Source organism: Hetaerina americana, unplaced genomic scaffold, assembly GCF_022747635.1.
Source record: "Hetaerina americana unplaced genomic scaffold, ioHetAmer1.1.p SCAF_8, whole genome shotgun sequence".
NCBI classification, from domain to species: domain Eukaryota; kingdom Metazoa; phylum Arthropoda; class Insecta; order Odonata; family Calopterygidae; genus Hetaerina; species Hetaerina americana.
This window is the reverse complement of record NW_027287427.1, coordinates 11,553,456-11,573,449: the sequence shown is the minus strand read 5'-3', so window position 1 is coordinate 11,573,449 and position 19,994 is coordinate 11,553,456. Positions and strand designations below refer to the sequence as shown.

General features: G+C 41.8%; 1 protein-coding gene across 10 annotated transcripts in view; it reads left to right on the top strand.

Annotated features, from left to right (window-relative positions):
• Rab3-GEF (Rab3 GDP-GTP exchange factor) overlaps nucleotides 1–19,994 on the top strand; it is a 138,197-nt gene that overhangs the window by 32,401 nt on the left and 85,802 nt on the right. Inside the window, exon 1 of one of the 10 annotated variants that reach the window (XM_071596592.1) lies at nucleotides 9,997–10,257. The exons of 8 other annotated variants lie outside the window; for them this stretch is intronic. The gene's annotated coding sequence lies outside the window, so the exon portion shown is untranslated. Of the gene's footprint in view, nucleotides 1–9,996; nucleotides 10,258–19,994 lie in introns of those variants that run through there. One more of the 10 variants, XM_071596583.1, reaches the window with a different exon arrangement.

The following is a 19,994-nucleotide window of genomic DNA, read 5'->3' as shown; positions in this document are numbered from 1 at the left end:
TCCCCACTCGTACCTGAGCAGTCTGAGACATGTACAGGTTGCTGATTAGCCTCCTTTCCCTCCAATCCATTCCTATTTTCTGCAGAATACTCATTAGTTTTTTCGAATTCACTCTATCAAACGCTTTTTCGAAATCTACGTAACAGGCAAATACCTCCTGGTTGTGTTCTATATTCCTCTCGATTAATAATCTCATTGCTGCAATGGCATCACGCGTACCTCTCCCCTTCCTAAACCCAAACTGATCATCCCCTAAGTAATCATTTGCGCTACTCTCTATCTTTTGTTTATTATCCTGAGAACAACTTTAGCTGCGTGGGATATCAAACTTATCGTCCTGTAGTCCTCACATGATGTAGCCTCTACCTTTTTCGGAAGAGGAACTAAAACTGATCTCACAAAGTCTTCCGGCCAGATTCCGTCCTCATAAATACTACGAATCAGCCCATTCAGCCTCTTCCTCCCACATTTTCCTAAACATTTCAATAGTTCCGCAGCTTCTGTTCCTCAACGAGGCGACTGCAATGGCGTCTGACCCCAGTGGGGCGGCCAGTAAGTGATGGTGTCACGTTAAAAACACTATTGAGGAAGGCAACGGGAAACCACCTCAATCATCATTCCCAAGATTAAAATGATGGACAACACGGATATATATATATATATATATATATATATATATATATATATATATATATATATATATATATATATATATAAATTTTTTTTAAGGTAATCTACCGGTTAAGGTAGGTTTTTGGATGGACACAACTACCAAACAAATATTTTATTACTCCTAACAAAACACAAAATCCATCATCCTACTCTAAATTATATATATATATATATATATATATATATATATATATATATACGATTGTGGGTCGTGGTAGCCCAGGGGGTAGAGCGTTGGACTGCTGACCGGAGGGTCCCGGGTTCCCGGGCAAGGCGCTCTGGGCACCTACAGTTCCACGCAAGCTAAATGATTTTTCGGGTACCAGATTATTCAGGGAAACCATAACCGGCACAGGGAAAGGAACTGGCCCCCCTACCCTGATGTGTTAATTTCACACGCCATATAGGGTTTAGTACTGGGTGAACTCCACCATCACCTACTAAACCGACCTTCGGGTTGATTACTGTGTTTATGGTTTTTTGGTTACATATATATCAATATATATATATATATACATATATATATATACACACACAAAGTAATTTATTTTAAAACATTTGGAGCTATACAATTTAAATTGAGTTGTTACCAAATAAATTAGATTGATCTCCAGCCTCGTAAGGAGCAGCCAATGTAACACTTTTATAATGCTACGGAGTACAGGAGTTCTATTATAATGTTATAATGAATTTCTGAAGTTGTTACTTTCTTATCCTCTGAGGTATTATAAGAGGAAAAGACTCCCGAAATGATACATATGAATATTTGCTTTCCCTCACGTGATTGTGTGATACATGTACCTTTTTCTTATGTTTTTACTCTAATGTACATTTTATAAATATTTGTTATATCCCAAAACTTAGCTATTAACGTCCCTCGCTGTCGTGCCAAGCTACTGAGATGTTGATCCAAAGATGTGTTCACGCGGAATGGTGAGTGCAATGAGTTCCTGACCCAAAATAAAACAGTTATAAATATTCCACCGTGGTTAAATTTTCAACACACTCGTTACGTAATTCCAATTCAAAATACATCCAGAAAAAATTACAATAGCAGTGAAAGTCTACATATATTACCCCCAATTTCCTTTGTTGCATACATAGGTTGAAAATAGCGGAAATATTTTTTTTTTGTTTTTCACCATGTAATTACGGTAGTGAACTTGCAGGAGTGCTGTGACGAATTATATGGGCTGCAGAATGAAAGATTAACATATTAAAAGGTTCACAACAAAGAAACTTAGAAGTTTGGGAACATGTACTCCTTCGTATTTTGGGTGTACATACAAATTTATGAGGAAGATAACAATTTGAATTATAAAATTTAATATAATTCTAGGGATAAATAAGAAGATAGGATAGTGGTAAAAGCGAATTCAGATCGTTTTAAGAATTTTTGTTGAATTTGGGACATTGGGATACTGAAGTGAGCAAATTGGGCATTAAAATCTTCGATTGATGATGATTGCACGATCTACATTACGATTCCCATGAAAGATGCTTGAGTCAATTAATAAATATCCGGTTTCGGCTTTTTTTCGCAGTGGGCTTACTTTAGTTTCCTGTCATCTCGCTACGACGGAAAAAGTGGCTCTTTAAAATTCCAGTCCCATGGTCTATCCCTTTCAACATTTTTATGTAGTCCAGTCTTTCGACCTGCGCCCCACCCACGCGAGGGACATGGCCTTAGGTCAAGGGTCGGCAACCTCACCTCAGGGGAAGAGATCCAATTCGGGATTTACAATGGCTAAAAATACATTCGTTTCTCGGAAGCGGAATTTTAGTCACGTGTTCTTGTATAGGTTGAGGAAAAAAACCTGTAAAACCCTTCTTACTGATAAAAGTCGCCGGGGTAAACTTATCTGAGCAGATATTCGTGCATCGGCCATAAAAAAAGCAGTTTACTCGCAAAACGTCAACATGCCTCTTACCGTCCTCTCTTTCAAAGGTTTACATCGATTTGCTTCTCGACTGACAGATGCCCTCGGAAAATATCTTCAATGACTAATCCAACACTAAAATCATTAACCATTGCTAAACGGTTATTTGATAAAAATTATTTACTAATTATCGTAGCATGTATTTTATGTAAAGTTGATCAGGAGCTGACTCCATATAAAATTCATCCTCCTGAGGTCTAGAAAATCGGCAAAAAGTTTTAAATAAGACGAATGAAAATCGCTGTGGAATCGATTGATGTCACGAGGATTACATTGCTACATTGATAATTTCATTAAATATAATAAGGGCAAAATGAGGAATGTGTCGGGAGAATTGGAAAAAGGCAAAGGACTTGAGTGGAGGAAATATTGAAAGGTAGCGGGATGCTGTGTGCCGGGATAAAAGGGAGAATGTCGGGTAGGGTAAGTGGGGTAGAAGAAGGAATGGATAGAGCTTTTCGGACAGCATGAAGGCGTACAGAAAGTTCCGGAGAAATTAAGATAGAAATAATGTAGAGCAAAGAAAGAGGAAGGTCTCTCGACGATCAGAAGTAAATAGCCGTTTGGAGCCGTCCAAAATCTACAATACGATAATGGGATACTTTGAATGAAATGAATGAATTACTTAAAATAAAAGAGCTGTGGGAGATGCCGTGGCAGTAGATTTTAGGCAGAGTCATCCTCTAATATACATCATGGATAATATAATATGCATTAATAGGAATTTCCCCCAAGTTGTTTGAATTTGTCTAAGGTCTTACACCTTTCATGTTTATAACGTTAGCTTTAACCTTGTGGACTGTGACTATAAGCGCTCGACTACAAATACTTGTGACATTGGATGTATGGTATTTCATCATAACATCTTGTTCCTTTAAAACCCTCAGCATTCCATAAGACAAGAGGACGCCTCGGTGGATTAACTGGATGAAGCACTCGGGCGGATATGGAGGGATCCGGGTTCGAATTCCGGTCAAGGAGAATGATTTTTAGGCTTTGAAATCTCTGCATTACTTTATTATCCTCTCTCGTTACTCTCGAGAGAATAAAAGTTTCGTAAGGACATACTTCCTAGAGTACTCATTCGCAAAATGTGAATCAAATTCGCTATCGAAATAGCTCTGCCCTTTTTATGGAGTGTAGGAGAGTTGGCGCGTGGACAAATTTAATGTGTTCACATTTGCATATTATTTTATGCTTGGCATTAATGACGGTAGAGCGAGTAATCTTTTCTCAAGGACATAGATCACTTAAATAAATTATTCCCCAGTGGTTCAGCAGCGCGTAAGGAATTGGAGAGTTAACTCCCGTCTAGCGGACACTAGACTGGCTCATGACTGTCGAGCCACAGGTTGATGACCTTTCCCTGGGGTCATCCCCTCGTCCCCTTTCATTTCGTCATGTCTAAGGCCTGCAGCAGTAATAAATAAGCAGGAATAAGTTTCGGAAATCGATGTGGGAAGTTAATTGAACGCCTCCACTAAATTTCAAAAACGATGTCTACTGATGACTGCATTTTGCACGCCTAATTCTCTCATTAGCAGTTATTTCATGACGGAAGACGTGAGGTAGCTGACGCCAGACTCATGAGAAGGTTTTGAAAGGCAGGAAGGATACGATTTTTATTATAATTTCGTCATTTTATGTATAATTATCATTTCTAACTAAAACTTAATCCGCAACTATTTTAGAACTAATGGATGCGGATTCACACAAGAAAAAAATGATAAGGCAAACTTCCAGTTCCTCTCGCGAGGGGAACAGACATCTTTCTTCTAACATAATTTCCGATTATTCTTCTTGTGCCATACGTTCTATTTCCTCAAACCATGTTTTCATTTGTGCATTGTGATTCATTTGCAATATTTTCTGGAAATTTTTAGTGGTTCAATTGCTTGGTTTTCTGAAAACTAGTGTAGGCAGTCTTAGATTGTTATTCATTTTTCATTCCCATTGATATTACGTGTATATCGGGGTATGGTGTACCAGTGGGTGTTGCTTTTGGTTAGTGATAGGAGGTTTCCGGGTTCGAATCTCGGTTGCTGTGCGTGAACAACCTCATTTAAAATCCAAGCCATCCGATTTTCTGGTTATTAGAACTTGCAGGGAAACCGAATAATGGCGATGGTCCCTGACCCTGATAGTTTGCATTTCGCGCATCTTAAGGGTTAATTCAGGTCAAGGTCTATTCTCACCTACCGGAATCCAAACCCTACCGGTTAATTGCTGTAAATGGATGAATGGATACATTTACGAGTAAGACCAATTCGCCTTTTAGAGTACCCAAGTAGTGGTCAGCAGGTGACCCCTGAGAGATATGCATCGTTTTCAACAAGCGAGTCGCCACCTCTCTCTGGCTAGAAGGGATTACAGGATATTTAAGGGTCCCCGCCATTTCACCAAAAAATTGATAATCGACCGTCGTCAGCATGGTATCCACACATTACGTCATCGCATTAGGTACTTTGAAGTAATAGGTATTTCGCGGAATTCAGTGGCGCCACTTGGCGATGGTCCACGGAGGAAGAGCCGGCCCCGCGATTGATTTTTTTGTGGCTCTTCCGATTCTTTAAGTCACGGGGGAGCGGGGCGGGGGCAGCGTTGAAAACTATCGGATCAATTGTGCCCTCCCAAATCATGGGTGTGCCCAGGGCGTGGGGGCGTATCTGTGAATGAAAAATAAATTATTCGGCTCTTTCTTGCTTAATTCATTTTTTGTAAAAAGGACATTTGCACCCAGTACTAAGCCTACTAGTGTGTAAGAGTACTAGTGTGAAATTCACACATCAGGGTAGGGGGACCAGTTCCTTTCCCTGCGCCGGTTATGGTTTCCCAGGAAGATGTGGTACTCGAAAAATCATATATCTTGGGTGCTCCTGTATATATATATATATATATATATATATATATATATATATATATATATATATATATATATATATATATATATATATATATATATATACACACACACACACAAACACATTTATATAGAAACAGATATAAGGAAAAGGGATAGGAACACACATAAAGGACGAACACAGGAGAGGTGGGGAAGGCGGAATCAAGCAGATCACGAATGTAAAAATATTTCCTAGACCGGGACCGGGAAATGTTTTTACATTCGTGATCTACTTGATTCCGCCTTCCCCGCCTCTCTCTCCAGTTATTCAATGAGTGGGATAGATGTGACACTTGATTGTACGAAGAGGTATCCAATTGAAGATTATCATGTAGTTGATTGCTTAAAACACAGAGGCCGTTCGTCCCGGGGAAATGTGAAGGGAGTGGAAATTTGATACCAATCTTAATTTTAAGTTAATTAATTATTGAAATTGCACTCTTTGTATTAAAATTATTATTTGAGCGAAAAAATCTTAAATTTCAAAAGGGTGAACTCGTGCCATCAGCTATGGAGAAGGTGTGAAACGAACGACGAACTTCAAGATAATTTGAGAATGATTTTTATCCTCTATTCATTTTGAATATTTAGAGTCAGGGGTCATTTATAATCCTTGCCATCGTGCCTGGAATCAATTAGTAGATCATTGTTCTACGTGAGCGTGATTACGAGCCAATCAATTTACGCTGCAGTTATTGTTCGATAACCATATTGAACGCAAACTGATTCGTGTCTTTAATTTCCGGCCGCAGTACGTCGATGGAAGGGTATTTAAATGCATTGCTCATGGAGTGACGGAGGGATAAAACCTCAATGGTGTGATAGTCGCCATTCCGTGAATATAATTATCCAGTATGTTTTACTATTTATATCTTCATTCCTCGTTTTTTGTGAGTACCTTCTTTAATTTTAAGAACCGTCTCCGGGAAAGACCAAATCGCGCATCTCAATAGACGAACGAGTACTCTTGATCGAAGGTTGGGGGCAGGGAGGGATTCCGGCGTTTATCGCTCCAAACTTAATCATGATTTGAGGTAGCACGTAGAAATCCGTTTCTCCGTTGCAATTCTAGTGACTTCCTGGTTTCCCGAACAACGCCCAAAATTTGTTATTTCAGGCAACTACGTAAATTATCATTTACTTCATGGATATCATGGTTCTGCTGCTGAACAGGTTTCTCCGATCCATTTAATTAATTTACTCAGTACGTCGTAAAATATGTTGACATTTTTCAAAGTTTCTATTTGTGGTAAATATCCCTGGCGCGTGTCCTATTATGGCTCGTGATGCGTGAAATATTTTGGGTGACCTTGTGGAAGTAATTGCATTACAGTAGCTGTATTAATTGTGGTGAAATTAACATCAAAGCCAATTAGGAAAATAAGATTTGAACTCTATTCTACGAACGAGTCGAATTGATAATCCACGGAAAATCAATGTTTCCCGGTAAATGTAATAGCTGAAACGTTAACGCGTAGTAAGGTAGTCTGAGCCCTTATCGGGGATGAAAGAGATGGTTTAAACCGAAGAATGTAGAAAACGCGATCTCAAGGACAATGGAGAATTTTACTTTGGTGGAAATCATGTTCAATTCATTTGTCTCATATCATACATAATAATCCAAAAATACCTCATTTCAAGCAAGACTTTCTATGTCATCGGAATAAATACCTTAAGCATTCTTGATCTAGTCTTTACGTCCATGTCAGTCATTTCCAAATTGTCGTTTTATTTGCCAATCGGAATACAGTAAATAGTGGCAGGCCGGTAACAGGAAAATTCCTGAGTCGCAGTTGACTACAAATTGTTATCCCGAAATATCACGGCCGCACCTGCCATTGTACTAGCCGCAAATATGCCCATTCTTATCAATAATGTCATACGTGAGTTGACTAATATGATCCTTCCACTCACTGGAGTATGCAATTAGTATATTTAATTGGTGCTTGCATTATTTTCTCTTACGATGCACACTAAACTAAGTACCCCCCCTTCCCCTTGTCGAACTACGCTTTATGCACCTGACTTGGCAGTCCCTTTGAAGAATATCCGTACTTGCGTGTTTTATTCTCACCTTTATATTCGTCCTAAAGCAAGCGACCTGGGGGCTTTTTTTGCCAAGCTGGTGGGCTCCCGAGTTAAAACACGATTCCCTGTATTTTCGTGATTGGAAAGAGGAGTTTTCGGAATAAATCGCTCAGCCACCGCCTCTCTGGCTGGCCTACGACCGCTCGTTTTCCTTCGCGCTAAGGGGAATCAGCGTCGTCAAAGGAAATTATCGTCGGTGTCGGAATTATGCCCCCTCTCAACGAAAGGTGAAAGAGGGTCACGCGGTTTATCGTCCTTACTGACGGACAGCCACTCGACCTTTTATCCGCCCGGGCTACAATTAAGGGAACGGTCGCCTCATTTGATTGGATTACGTGGATCTCTGATTTCTCTCCTCGTGATTGGTTTTCCCTAGAATTCCCTTTTATGTATTTCAAAGATGGACTTATGAGTTCTAATACAATGTGAATTATAACGTCTTGGACTTCAACCACTCGTACTGGGAGTATTCTTGAGACACGAGAACGGATCTTGGGTGATCTTTCGTCTTGCAATCATTGGTTCTATTGCTCATTGATTATTGCTATTGTGAGCGCACTCACACTTGCGGTCCACGGCGATCTGAAACACGTGGTGTGACCTCCCTCAATCAGAATGTATCGATACCGAACCCAAGTGTACTGATAGTAAGTATTCGGCAAATTTTCACGTCACATTGAAAAAATTTGAATTTCCTTTCATCATTATTATATCCTGATATAGTCTGATATGGCGTACGTATTCTTGTGTACCGAGAATAGTTTTGTGACTCGGGAAGAATAAATAGAGATGACCTCTAGTGCTCACTAATAGAGCTTCGCGGAGCACTACAGAAACGATCGTGGCTCCCTGGAGCACGTCTTTCTTGCAAAAAAAGTTGTCTTTAAGATCTGGGAAAGGTTTTGGTTGAATTATGTGTAGTTCATTTCGATTTTATTAAGAGTTTGGTATAGGTAACTCTCTGATGGACTTATAAATAATTTTTATTTTATCACAAGAACCATTGTAGAGTATTTAAAATTGACGTGACGTTTTTGAAGTATTTTTTGGACTAAGTTTTCCGCTAGCGCGTATTGGGATTTACACGTATTTTCGGAGTTTTTTTAGTGAATATGTTTTTTCTTCCTCTCCCTAACGGTTTTTACTGGGTGAACTCTCCCTAGCTTTTCACACAAACTTCATTCTTTGCTTAGACTTTCCGTATTTTATTGTTCTCGCTCTTCACTGTCATTTACTTTGAGTATGTGTGTATGTGTAGGTGCATCCTTAATTTATATATTTATATGTATGTATGGATGTATAGTTATATATATATATATATATATATATATAGATATCGCGTATATATATATATATATGTATATATATGTATGTATGTGTGTGTGTGTGTGTACATTTTTTCCTTTTCTTTTCGATTAGCAAATCTTTGTGTGTGCTAAATGAATTTGTGTCTGTCTATATGTATTTATGTATGCGTATGAATGTGACTGAAAGTCTTATGCCTAATATAATATGTATAAGACGATGGGTTAAATGGAACAAGGGATTATTAGGTCTCAATTTCGCCCAAATAAAGACCTATATCTATCTATCTGTTTATAAACCTTTAAACGCCCTTCCTCTTCGTTATCTATCCAACTTGGTGCATGAAACCCCTGCCACATACCTTTTGGCTGGATTTCGGGGTATTTATGGAGATGTATTGTACGAGGAATTCTTCGGCCCACAAAATGACCCGCAGGCTTCAGTTTGCGGGCAGATGCAAGCAGTACAAATCGGGCCCATTGATCACCTCCCTTTCGCTACGTGCACTTCCGCTGTGGCCGTCTCCCTCCACCATCGCTCCCAGCTACGGTTCATTTCCCTCGAGTATTTCCGATCGCACGGACTTTATCGGAACGGACATTTTGCCGCGCTCGAGATCCGATTGCCAGCGTCCAGAGTCTCGCCCACGGGATTGGCCAGGCACTCGCTGGACCCCCGGGGAGAGGGGGCAAGGCGATCACTCAACGTGCCGCAGCCGAAAGGTCCATCCGTGCCCCTGCGTGCCTCACGGAAGTGCCGTGCCATGGCAAACCATCGCTGTCGGAGTGTTTGGGGAATGTAAAGCACGCGCCTTTTGTTTTGTGTGGGTGGGCGTAATGGCCGTTTGTCTGGTGCGGGGAGCACAGGTAAAGCGGTAGGGTGGGGGAGGGGGGAGGAAAGGGTCCACCCAGAAAGGATCCGGAGAGCGTAGTCGTCGGCGGGGCAGAGGGTGGGGGAGAGAGGGCACTGGGGCAGGAGGAGAGAGGGACGACTCGGGAGTGGGGAAGGAATCCTTTTAATTGATCAATGCAAACCGAGTATTGCGCAAGCGCGTCGTCAAGTGCCCGGATTGTAAAAGGGGCTGGATGTGGTTGGCGTGTCTCGGGGTCGGTCGGAAAGCAGTCGCGCCAAGGGTCTGTAGACGGGCGCTCTCTCGCATTTCTGGGGAACGAGCCGTCTCATCTGAGGTCCGTCCCGAGTAGCGGACAAGACCCCTGGACAGGGAGGGACTTGAATCTGGGGAACGCGCGAGAGAGAAGACCTGCAATCGGAGGGAAGGACCACGGCAGCTGCGCAAACACGCCAACCCACGTTAATCGCTTCACTCCTCCGTAGAATTGACTCCTGACGGTGAGTGCCTCTTTTCAAGTACAAATATTCCCGTCCCGTCATTTTCCACGCGTCGGAAGGAATCGACCGGTTTCCTATTTCGTTCCGACTTGAACGTGAGGAAAAGAATACCTTTTTTTCGGACGTGACGCACCGTTTCGGGCCGCACCGATCGAACTGTGACTCTCATCCCCGGCGTCGTCATGATCGCGCACGCGTTTCCCCGCGGTTCGTCGAAAGACCTCGAGCCCTTCGACGATGTCCTCTGAGGACACCGTGGAGTCTTGGGTTGTCGAGATCGCTTCGATTCGTTGAAATTTAACACGTCAGTCTTTTAGACGAGTGCGTGGGTGACCTCGTTCAGTCGGGCGTCCTCGTCCGACCCCTTCTCCTGGATCGATGATATGCCCTCCACCCAGAGAGACTTTACGCGTGTTTATCTTCGCGTGCGAGTGTGTATTTACGCGGTCGCGCCGCCCACGCGTGCCTCTCCGGCGAGCGGGAGGGCACGGCGAGCCAGCCCGATTGCGCCTGGGGGCGGGAGGGTGGCAGGTGTGGGGAGTAGAGTGTGGTCATTGTCATTTCGGGGGTAGAAGGGATGGAGCGAGAGGGAAAACCTTCGGGACAGGAGCGTGAATCCCTCGCCCCGAGCGGTGACGGGCCAGCCGGCCATAGGTTCACTCTTTTTTCGGCCGGGCATCTAGGCGATCTGACCCCTTAAAAGGCTCCAGCCCCTCGTCGATCGATATGTGCCACGGGCTCCTCCCACCCCCCCCCTTCCCCTCCTGCCCCGCCATTCCCGTTTCCGGCCCGCGACCTTCCTTCTCCCTCCCGCCCGCACCCTCTGCCATACCTACCCCGTTACACCTCCGCCACTTTCCCCACAACCCCCACTCGCCCGACCCTCAGCGGGCGGGCGAGAACCTCCTCCTCCCCCCCAAAAGTTTCCTCCCCGCCCCTCCATGCCCGTATCTCCTTCGCCAGCCCCACTGTCGTCTCTCCCCTTCCCCAATCTACAAAGGGAAACCCCTCCGCTCCCCATTATGCCCCCGTCGCGGACACCCCTGGCGTGAGTCGCCCGCCCACCCAGAGCGACTGACTGCACAGGCAACTCACCGCGCCCGTTAAAAGCACATCATCCTCATGAGAGCGAGGCACTTAATCGGTCTCGCGTCGGTGGGGTCGAACACCTTTTGGGGGAGCCTTAGCTTTACTCGCGGATTCATGGAGTGTATTCATTGCCGAAAATACTCGACCGCCTGGGTGAACGTTCTTAAGAAATATTTTCAAGTAAACGCCAAATCTCTTTCAGTAAAAAGTGTCAACATACTTCTTTGATAAAGGTTTCTTTGATAGAAAGCATTTGATCAGACTTCTACATCTACTTAATACCCCGCAAGCCGCCGCAAGGGCGTGTGGCGGGGGGTGTTAGGACAACACCCGTAATTTAGAAAAGAAAAAGGAAAAAAAAACCGCATGCAATAACCACAAAATCATATATCCACAAAAAAATGGCATACATTCATGTATGAACACTTACACCCCACACACATGCAAACACTCAATCTACATCTTAAAGTATACCTAACAGCTTTGCAGTGTTTAACTTTGCTCCGACTTGTAAATTCAATGTTTTCAATATTTCTAAAGTGACTTCGGTTTCTTACTATTATGATTTCTGATTGTTCGGGGAAAGAATGAGTATTTGTACCTATCTGTCCTGGAATCTATCTCCCTTAGTTTATCTTTGTGGTCTGATCTACCTAAGTAGTGTGGGGCCATTATAATTCCTTCAGTGTCATAGTTAAACTCGTTTGTTCACTCGACTTTCTACCGCTCAGATATTTTCCTTGTTTGTGTATAATTTCCGTGTATAATTGATAACGGTTTGACCCTTGTACTATTATAGAGTTCGATTGACACGCGATTTACTTATCTCCGAATGGATTGCATCCTAAATCTTCCGGTGAAATAAAATGTTGATAAAGTCATTGATTTGAACCCCTTCACCCCTTTTCATCGCCTGTGGGAAAAATATAACCGGATTTGATGGCTCATTTACACAACCTTCCTCTTCTCTCTGGCTATATCATTTCGTCTAAGCCTGCTGATTTACATCAATACTCTTAACTACGTCTCATTCAACTGAAGGTTGTTAATATTATTACAAATACGGAATATTTGACCAACAAATGACAAATAACGTATTTACTTGGTCTTTATCCCCCGCGAGAATGCCATGATTTTACGCGTAAATTCGATGTTTCCCTCTAATGATCGTTACGGTACTGCGAATCGGTTGGCATTATCCTTCCCGTTTCCCCCCGCAGGGGTGCGATGACCCTATTCCCGACGGGCTGAAGGTCAATAATATTGCGACCTCACCTTCGTGAGGTGCGCGCGCTCAACAACGCACCTCCCTGGGACCCCAGTCTCTAGGCCCGTGACCGGGCGAGCGTTCCCGGGTGACTTCAAGGTCCCTCTACCCTAGAGAGCGAAGGTAGGGGAACCTTCCCTTCGCCCGTGCCTTTTGTCCCGTGCCTCGCGAACAAACGCGCGCCGCCGGCGAAAACATTGCGATGGTGAGCTACCTGAGAGGCGAGCGAGCAGTTGTCCGGCTCCGCCTGCCGCGGCGGGGCCATCGATTGCCGCCCCCACATTCCCTCGGCGAAACGATGCGGACGCAATGGCTGAGCAATATAAGTCAGCCCGAGAGGAGGATCGTAACTGCTGGAAGGAATTGCAGCATACTAGTCCTTTAGACGAAATTGGCATTGCCTGAGCTACTGCGGCGTGTTTAGTTACTCTCTTTGGAGGTTCCCATACTGCCAATTTTATTTTTCATGTCGCTAAGCTCCTGTTTTCCTTCTTTCAGTCTTCCTGATGTTTCCTTGCCCTTTTTTTAGCTCGTAAAACCTTATTTAAACTCATCCCTTTCTTCACATCCTTTTTCATACCACTCTCCTGTAAGACGTATTTGTTTCGTTTTTTTTAATAATAGTAGTCCTCTGATATTACTTCTGTAGGGTAAAACTTCACCTATTTTTTTTCTCTTATGGTAAATACTATTTATCTCAGTAAATTTCTACTATTTACCTAACACTTGATTCAGACGCGCATAATAATTTTCCGTTTTTCCTGTTTTCGAAGGTTCGTCACATCGTCTTCTACTTGGGTGATTGATATCTTTCATGAATATACCCCCCTTCACCATAGGTTGAAAAAGGACTTTCTTAGTGTCAAATATTTTCTAAATGATTTAATTTCTATTATTCTGTTGTGTTTAAATCTTTCTTTTATATTTTTACTAGTATTACTGCATAATATAGGCTAATAGAGACTTTATTTTGTTAAATAAGGACCTTGATAAGTCCTTATTAAATAAATAAATGCTATCATGTGAAAATATTAACCGCTATGGCAAACATTGCTAATACCATTAATGGCTCCTTTTAATTATATTAATTTATTAATTCCTCCTTTGGGAAAGCAAGGGGTAGTTCTTGCAGTGCGTAGAAGATGCGAATCAGAGTGAGAAAATCTATATAATTTCGCAATAATGTAGAATAAATTTTTCTATTATAATTGACTCTGATTGATACAAATATTTACCCCAGTCCAAGGCGAAATTGAAGTCTTTCGATTTGCCATAGTTCCCCATTCGGGTCGGCTTCGCAAAATAGTTTGGTCCTTTGAGATGAATTTGCCGACCCATCAAAATTTCTCTCGCTTTTCCTCACGAGCGTGGAACACTTGGTTAATTGGAAATGAAATCGAAGACTTACATCAATCCAATTTTTCAAAATTCACCACGAAATATTAGGGAATATGCTTCTGGAATGCTTCAAGCGGTAAGGAATAGTTAGTTATCTGAGAGCCAGAGGAGGAGAAGTAGCCGGAAGAGTTAATAATTGGTTATTAGGGAAGCCGCCGAACAGATAAGGTCATCTGAGCCATGAGGAAATGACGGAACTGAGAGCGAAAATGAGATTTTATGGTAGAATCAAAGGAGATTAACCCCTCCATGGTGGAAGAATACGTATAAGTAAGGCCTAAAAGGGAGTCATGGAGACTGTGGGTTAACTAGTTGGGCACTCGCTGCTCTAGAAGTATTCTATACAGCTTGAGTTAATGTGTGCTTCCCGGGATTATCCTCCCCTAGCAATGTAGAGGACAACGCACAGCGCACAAATCCAAATCTGTCTGGATTGTCGTGAAGGTCATGTAAATTGATATTTGGTTAAGGCAATAGGACTGAGGAGTTATTTCAGTGGCGGATCAGTGAAAAGTATTAAGCAGTGTGAAAACGAGTGACACTGTGTATCGCTGCGTATCTTGAGAGTTAAAGGATGTAATCATCGAGGCATATTTCAATAGAGTGAGAAAAATTGAACTCAATTTACTCCAGCATAAAAAGTATGTGAGGGCATAATTGGCTAAACGACCATAATTTTGCCGTTTTAATTACCGTTTTGCGAAATGGGCCGCGGTTGAAAATAAGAGCGTGCAGAAATGGTGGGGGGGGGTTAATTATGATGATGATTAAATTGGTTTGGTATTAAGGAAAATAGAGTAAATACAAAATGAGTTTGTACCAGAGGGAATAGGACAGCATTCGGAGAATTTGTGCTTCGTTAAATCTCGTAGTTGTGACACATGATTAACTTTGGCCATAATTTTTGGCATCAAGGCATCTGATTTTAATTCATGCGGAAATTGTCGGCGTTGTAAGTGGATCATGGACTGGGTAACACCTGATCATGGTGTTTGTCAGGACAAAGTATTTTATCCTCTCGGGACTGTATGCATATTTTGACGTCGGTGTGGTAGGCTAATGATTACGATTTGGCATGGCAAGTACGTAGAGCTTTCCTCCTGGTCCGAGATTCAAAATGCTGGGGAAACCTCTGGGCACTCCTCCGCTAAACCCATTTAACACAATGTAATGAGCGTTAGAACTTTGAATGAAGCCACAGACAGAAAAGGGAAAGGAAATACTCCTCCAACCTCTTTAAGTATGAGCTAACAAGACATGGCGCTGGGTTCAACGTGAGCTACATCTTTACCTATCAATTCATATTTCTGGTTGGCTGCCCTTATCTGTAGTTGCCTGAAATATAAAATGTACCGTTGGGCTACATTGAGCATATATATTACGATTTCCACTAGATTTCGTTATTTTTTTATCATTATTTTTCAAGTAACACTGTGATTGTGTTCTGCTAACCCAATTGTAAGAAATGATAGCTAGCGATAATATTTGGATGAGACTTCTGCGGTTTTTCTATCGTTCTTGGAAATAACCGCCAATCTGTTTATTTTATAATAAGCCAATCGTGATACGAGAAGCTTAAATTGTTTGTTCAGACATGCCTTGTTTAGGTTATCTGCTTTGGCTCTTTTCAGGCTATCTGAGAATTCGTTCATCACTTGCTGCTCAGTCATCATTTACCCAAATCCAACACAACCCCAAATAAATATCAATGGTGACATTTTCCTAAGATTATATAATCGTCTACGTCTTCTAGGTTGAGAACGTAATGATCTCCAAGCTTGGAAAAGTTATATAACAAGCCAATCTAGAAAATCGTGTAACATTTTGACCAGGATTAAAATCTTGAAGGAATTCCTTCATTTCAAAATGATGCAAGATTTACGTGTGGCTGTATCTACTAACGTGCGAGTGGTCGGCACAATTGATAGGATCACTCGTATCGCTCACGCCATTGGGCTCAGGTGTGATTTTCAAGTATAAGGGTTGTTTTTGCGATAATCTGCTCCCTGGATATGGCAGTGACGAGCAGTTACTTTTGCAATAGCCTCGCCATAAGAGTTACTTAACGACTTTATTTACCTACTATCTTTCGGCTCTAAAATCATAAGAGAGGGAATCAAGTGAAATCTTAGAAAATGCCCTACATTTCAAAATGGTGTCCAACGTCCTGTTAGTAGTTGGCAATAGTGATAGCCATGATTTGATGAGTGCCCCACAGTTAGCAGTATGGTGCCAGAGAACAACAATATGGCGCAGCAATAGTGAGAACACGGCATCTTCATTTGCAACATGAACCGCAGAGGAGCATTTGTGCGCTGTGTAGTTAAGAGGAGAGAAACATTGAAATTCATCAATGAATGAAAGTTGGTGAATCATCTCTGCCGCTCCAACAAGTTAACATGTGAACTAGGGAGTTCGTAAACAGCATTACTTCTCTAAGAGGCACCCCTTGGCCAGGTCAGGCACACCAAGTATTGACACCGCTGGCCTTAGTAGCAGTTAAAGCCATGCTATTTCTTGAGTCATCGTGAACTTGCAAAGTGCCGGAATATTTCTGTTGAATATCATGTAGAGTATATATAAAGATAATACTGAACCTAGAATCTTTTGTATTCACTAAATGACGTTGTTAAAAATAAATTATTTTCAAGGTTAAATGCCGCTGGTACTTATTAGTATTTCAAAAAATTACCTTCAAAACAGACGTTTCTGGGATTGCAAGAGTTGGGCTCATCCATCCAAGACTGCTTCTATGTTCCATCATTTTGTGTGTTTTTTCTTTTAATGACTTTTACACTCTTTAATGCTGGTTGACCTGTATTCCCACTCTACATAATTCTCTATCTCGTCAGTCTTCCTCCCTTAGACCACGACCCTTCATCATTCAGCTCTCCATTCGTTCCATGGTCCACCGTTTTTCTTTCTTCCCTTTGGAGACTAATTCAGAAGAGCCTCCGGCCCTCTTTCTCCTCTCATTCATCTGTCATGACCATATCACTAAAGAGCCTTCTTCTGAATCCTTTCCGCGACTGGTCTATTATATTCCATTATCATTCTCGCGTTTTCATTTTCCCTTTTCGCCAATCTACATATCTTCATTGCTCTCCTCATTTCATCGATTTCTACTGCCTGTGTCCACCATTTCTTTCGTTCGTGTTAAATCCATCCCTCCACATCTTGGGTCAATGCTCTAACCAGTACTCCTTTCATTCACCTGCTTAAATGTGAAATCACTCTACGGTATCCATTTAAAATATAGGTCGCCTTCAGTCTCTTGCCCGAAGGACCCTATAATCCACATCCACTTCACTCTTGCCAGACCCATGAATGGACTCGAACTGTTTCACTGATTTGATGGTGCTCTGTGGCCAAATAATATCAAGTCTACCTCCTCCTACTGTCATATACTCAGTTGTATTTACGTCATCTTTTAAGTTCTTCATCCTCGAATGCTCTCAGCGGCTTTCTCGTTTTGAACTTATTAAGTCCTCATGAATTTGAGCAGTCATTAACTGGCCGTTCACAGACACTTTAGAGATAATTCGTGTACAATATACTATTGCTCCATGGGCAAAGGGTCTTCCATACCACCACACGTGTATCTCCACATTTTTTGTAAATATGGTTGGAGGCATAGCCACCAGCCTTTCTAAAGTCTTTTATTTATTCTAAATGAAGCAAGTTTTTCCTTCCCTTTGTGGCAAGTTGACAATGTTCGAATATATACCTAATGAGTGATATTAGGGATCTTCCAACACCAATGCACCCCATTACTTTCCACCCTTTTTAATAGGAACTGAGTCGTTCGTATTTTGCTAGCGTGCAATATTTCGTTTATCTTCCTCAGGTAGGAAAGTTGGTCCATGATGTGATCATCCAACAGCAAGGATTACCTGATCCTCCTAACTTTCCATTGAATTGCTTGTTCCAACCTATTCATAAGGATGCTACTAGAGATGCTGCTTTTTGAGGGCACCGCTCTTATTTCGTCTGTTAGGCGTAGCAGATATGTATATATATATATATATATATATATATATATATATATATATATGGCAAGCGCTAGTCTTTCGGTACTTCTTGTAACTCGAGTACCTGATAGAACGTTTAACACGTGCCGAGCCTTATAACCTGGGAGGGCCCATAAGTATAGAGCACGTATTCCCGAAGGCCTAATTTCTTTCCCTTCCTCGTTTTCCTTAGTACCTGCCCCGTTTTTTCTTCTAAACTTGGTTCCAAATACATATTGTACACTTTTTGCTTTTTATTTCCCTGCCTCTTCTCAATTTACTGATCTATATAATACTTGTCCCATTGCTCTGAATGTAAAGCTAGCACAGTTCTATTATCCATTCTCACATTTCCAGTCATTCGTCTGCATCTTAATGAATGATCTATTATTTACCCTTAAAGTTTTCATTGCTTCCCTTACACCCCTCATTCAACTTCTCTTTTTGACTAAGTCTCCGCTATTTTGAATGTGTTGCCTCCGGCGTAACTTTATGGAATTAATATAACATATTGAAATGAAATGAAATCATTGACTTTGTAATTCCACGCATTTTATTTAAAAAATACGACCAGGTTTCGACGTTGAACGTCGTCATCAGGTGATGACGTCGAAAGGCCTGATGATGACGTTCAACGTCGAAACCTGGGTCGTGCTTTTAAATGAAGTGTGTGGATGTACAAAGTCAATAATGTTATTTAATTTCAATCCGCTGTTTGATTCCAAAACGTTTAATTTATTTTTTCTTGAACCGGGTCTCTTTGGGGATATTCATCCCCAACTTTGGCTCACTCTTACCTAAATCTCCTCAGCTGCATCCCACAATTGATGTTTCCAGAATATATCCAATTCTTCTGCATTCTAGTCCCCAGTTACTTTACCATAACCTCCTTTAGAATACAGATATTGCATGCTCTTCTCCTGCAGCGAGCGCACCATGCACGAGGCCGATCTCGCTAACAACTAGCGGGATTTTCTATTTAAACGCACATTTTTAACAGTTCGCAGTGAGCAAAGTTGAAGAACAACAGTCTGAACACATTACCAGAGCAGGATGCATGCACTGAGTGAAGGGACGTTTAGACACCAAGATGCTGGCTCTAGCCCTACCCATCGTCACGCTAGACCGTATCATAAGTTACCTTCTTGATAGCCCTCGTATCGACAGTCGTCTTTTCTGGTGGCTACATTACTTCTTCCAAGCTGAACATACTTCACTTAAGTCCTGACTGAAAACGCACATTTTGAAACAACTATTACGTGATATTATTCAATTTATATTCCCTTCTTCGCCCAAACATCTTTTACTTTGACTAAATATTTTTGTTTCTCTATGGCCTAATCCATAACTGAATTCAAGTACCATACTGTGTTCACTCGCCTAAACTAATAGATTTCCTTATTCTTGAATGATGTTGTCACAGAAAAAATTCCCTAGTCCAACCGAAATCCACCAACCTCCGACCATTATCATTTTTTCTATCTACAGCCTGTGGGCATCAATTCTCCTTCACACACGTCCACTGAAATTCCAATGCCCGCATATCACTCGTTGTAATCAACCATGCCTATTTTGGAACAAATCGGTCAGCTCTCTTCATCACCGTAAAATCCTCTTCGTTTCAATTGGCTCATCATCATTTGGGCCATATACAACTCTTTAACTTAAAGTTCAGTATCGTATTTAAAACATCGTCATTCTCATGGTCATCCCATTCAATTCCTTCAAGTTAATTATTTATTGTTGACACTTTCTTTTTGTAAGGACATTTACTTCTGATTTTTCCACTCCGCCCCCCAACAATAACTCTCTCCGCTCAGTCCCTGACGTTGACCTTCCCGTTATCTGGTATGACTAAGGCATCCCTTTTCAGGATCTCCATTTCCTCAGCCACTTTATCAATATTTCCCCTTTAACCTCCTGGATTCCATCGCCCTCAAACCAAGGACATTTTGTGCAGCCAAAGTGCATGT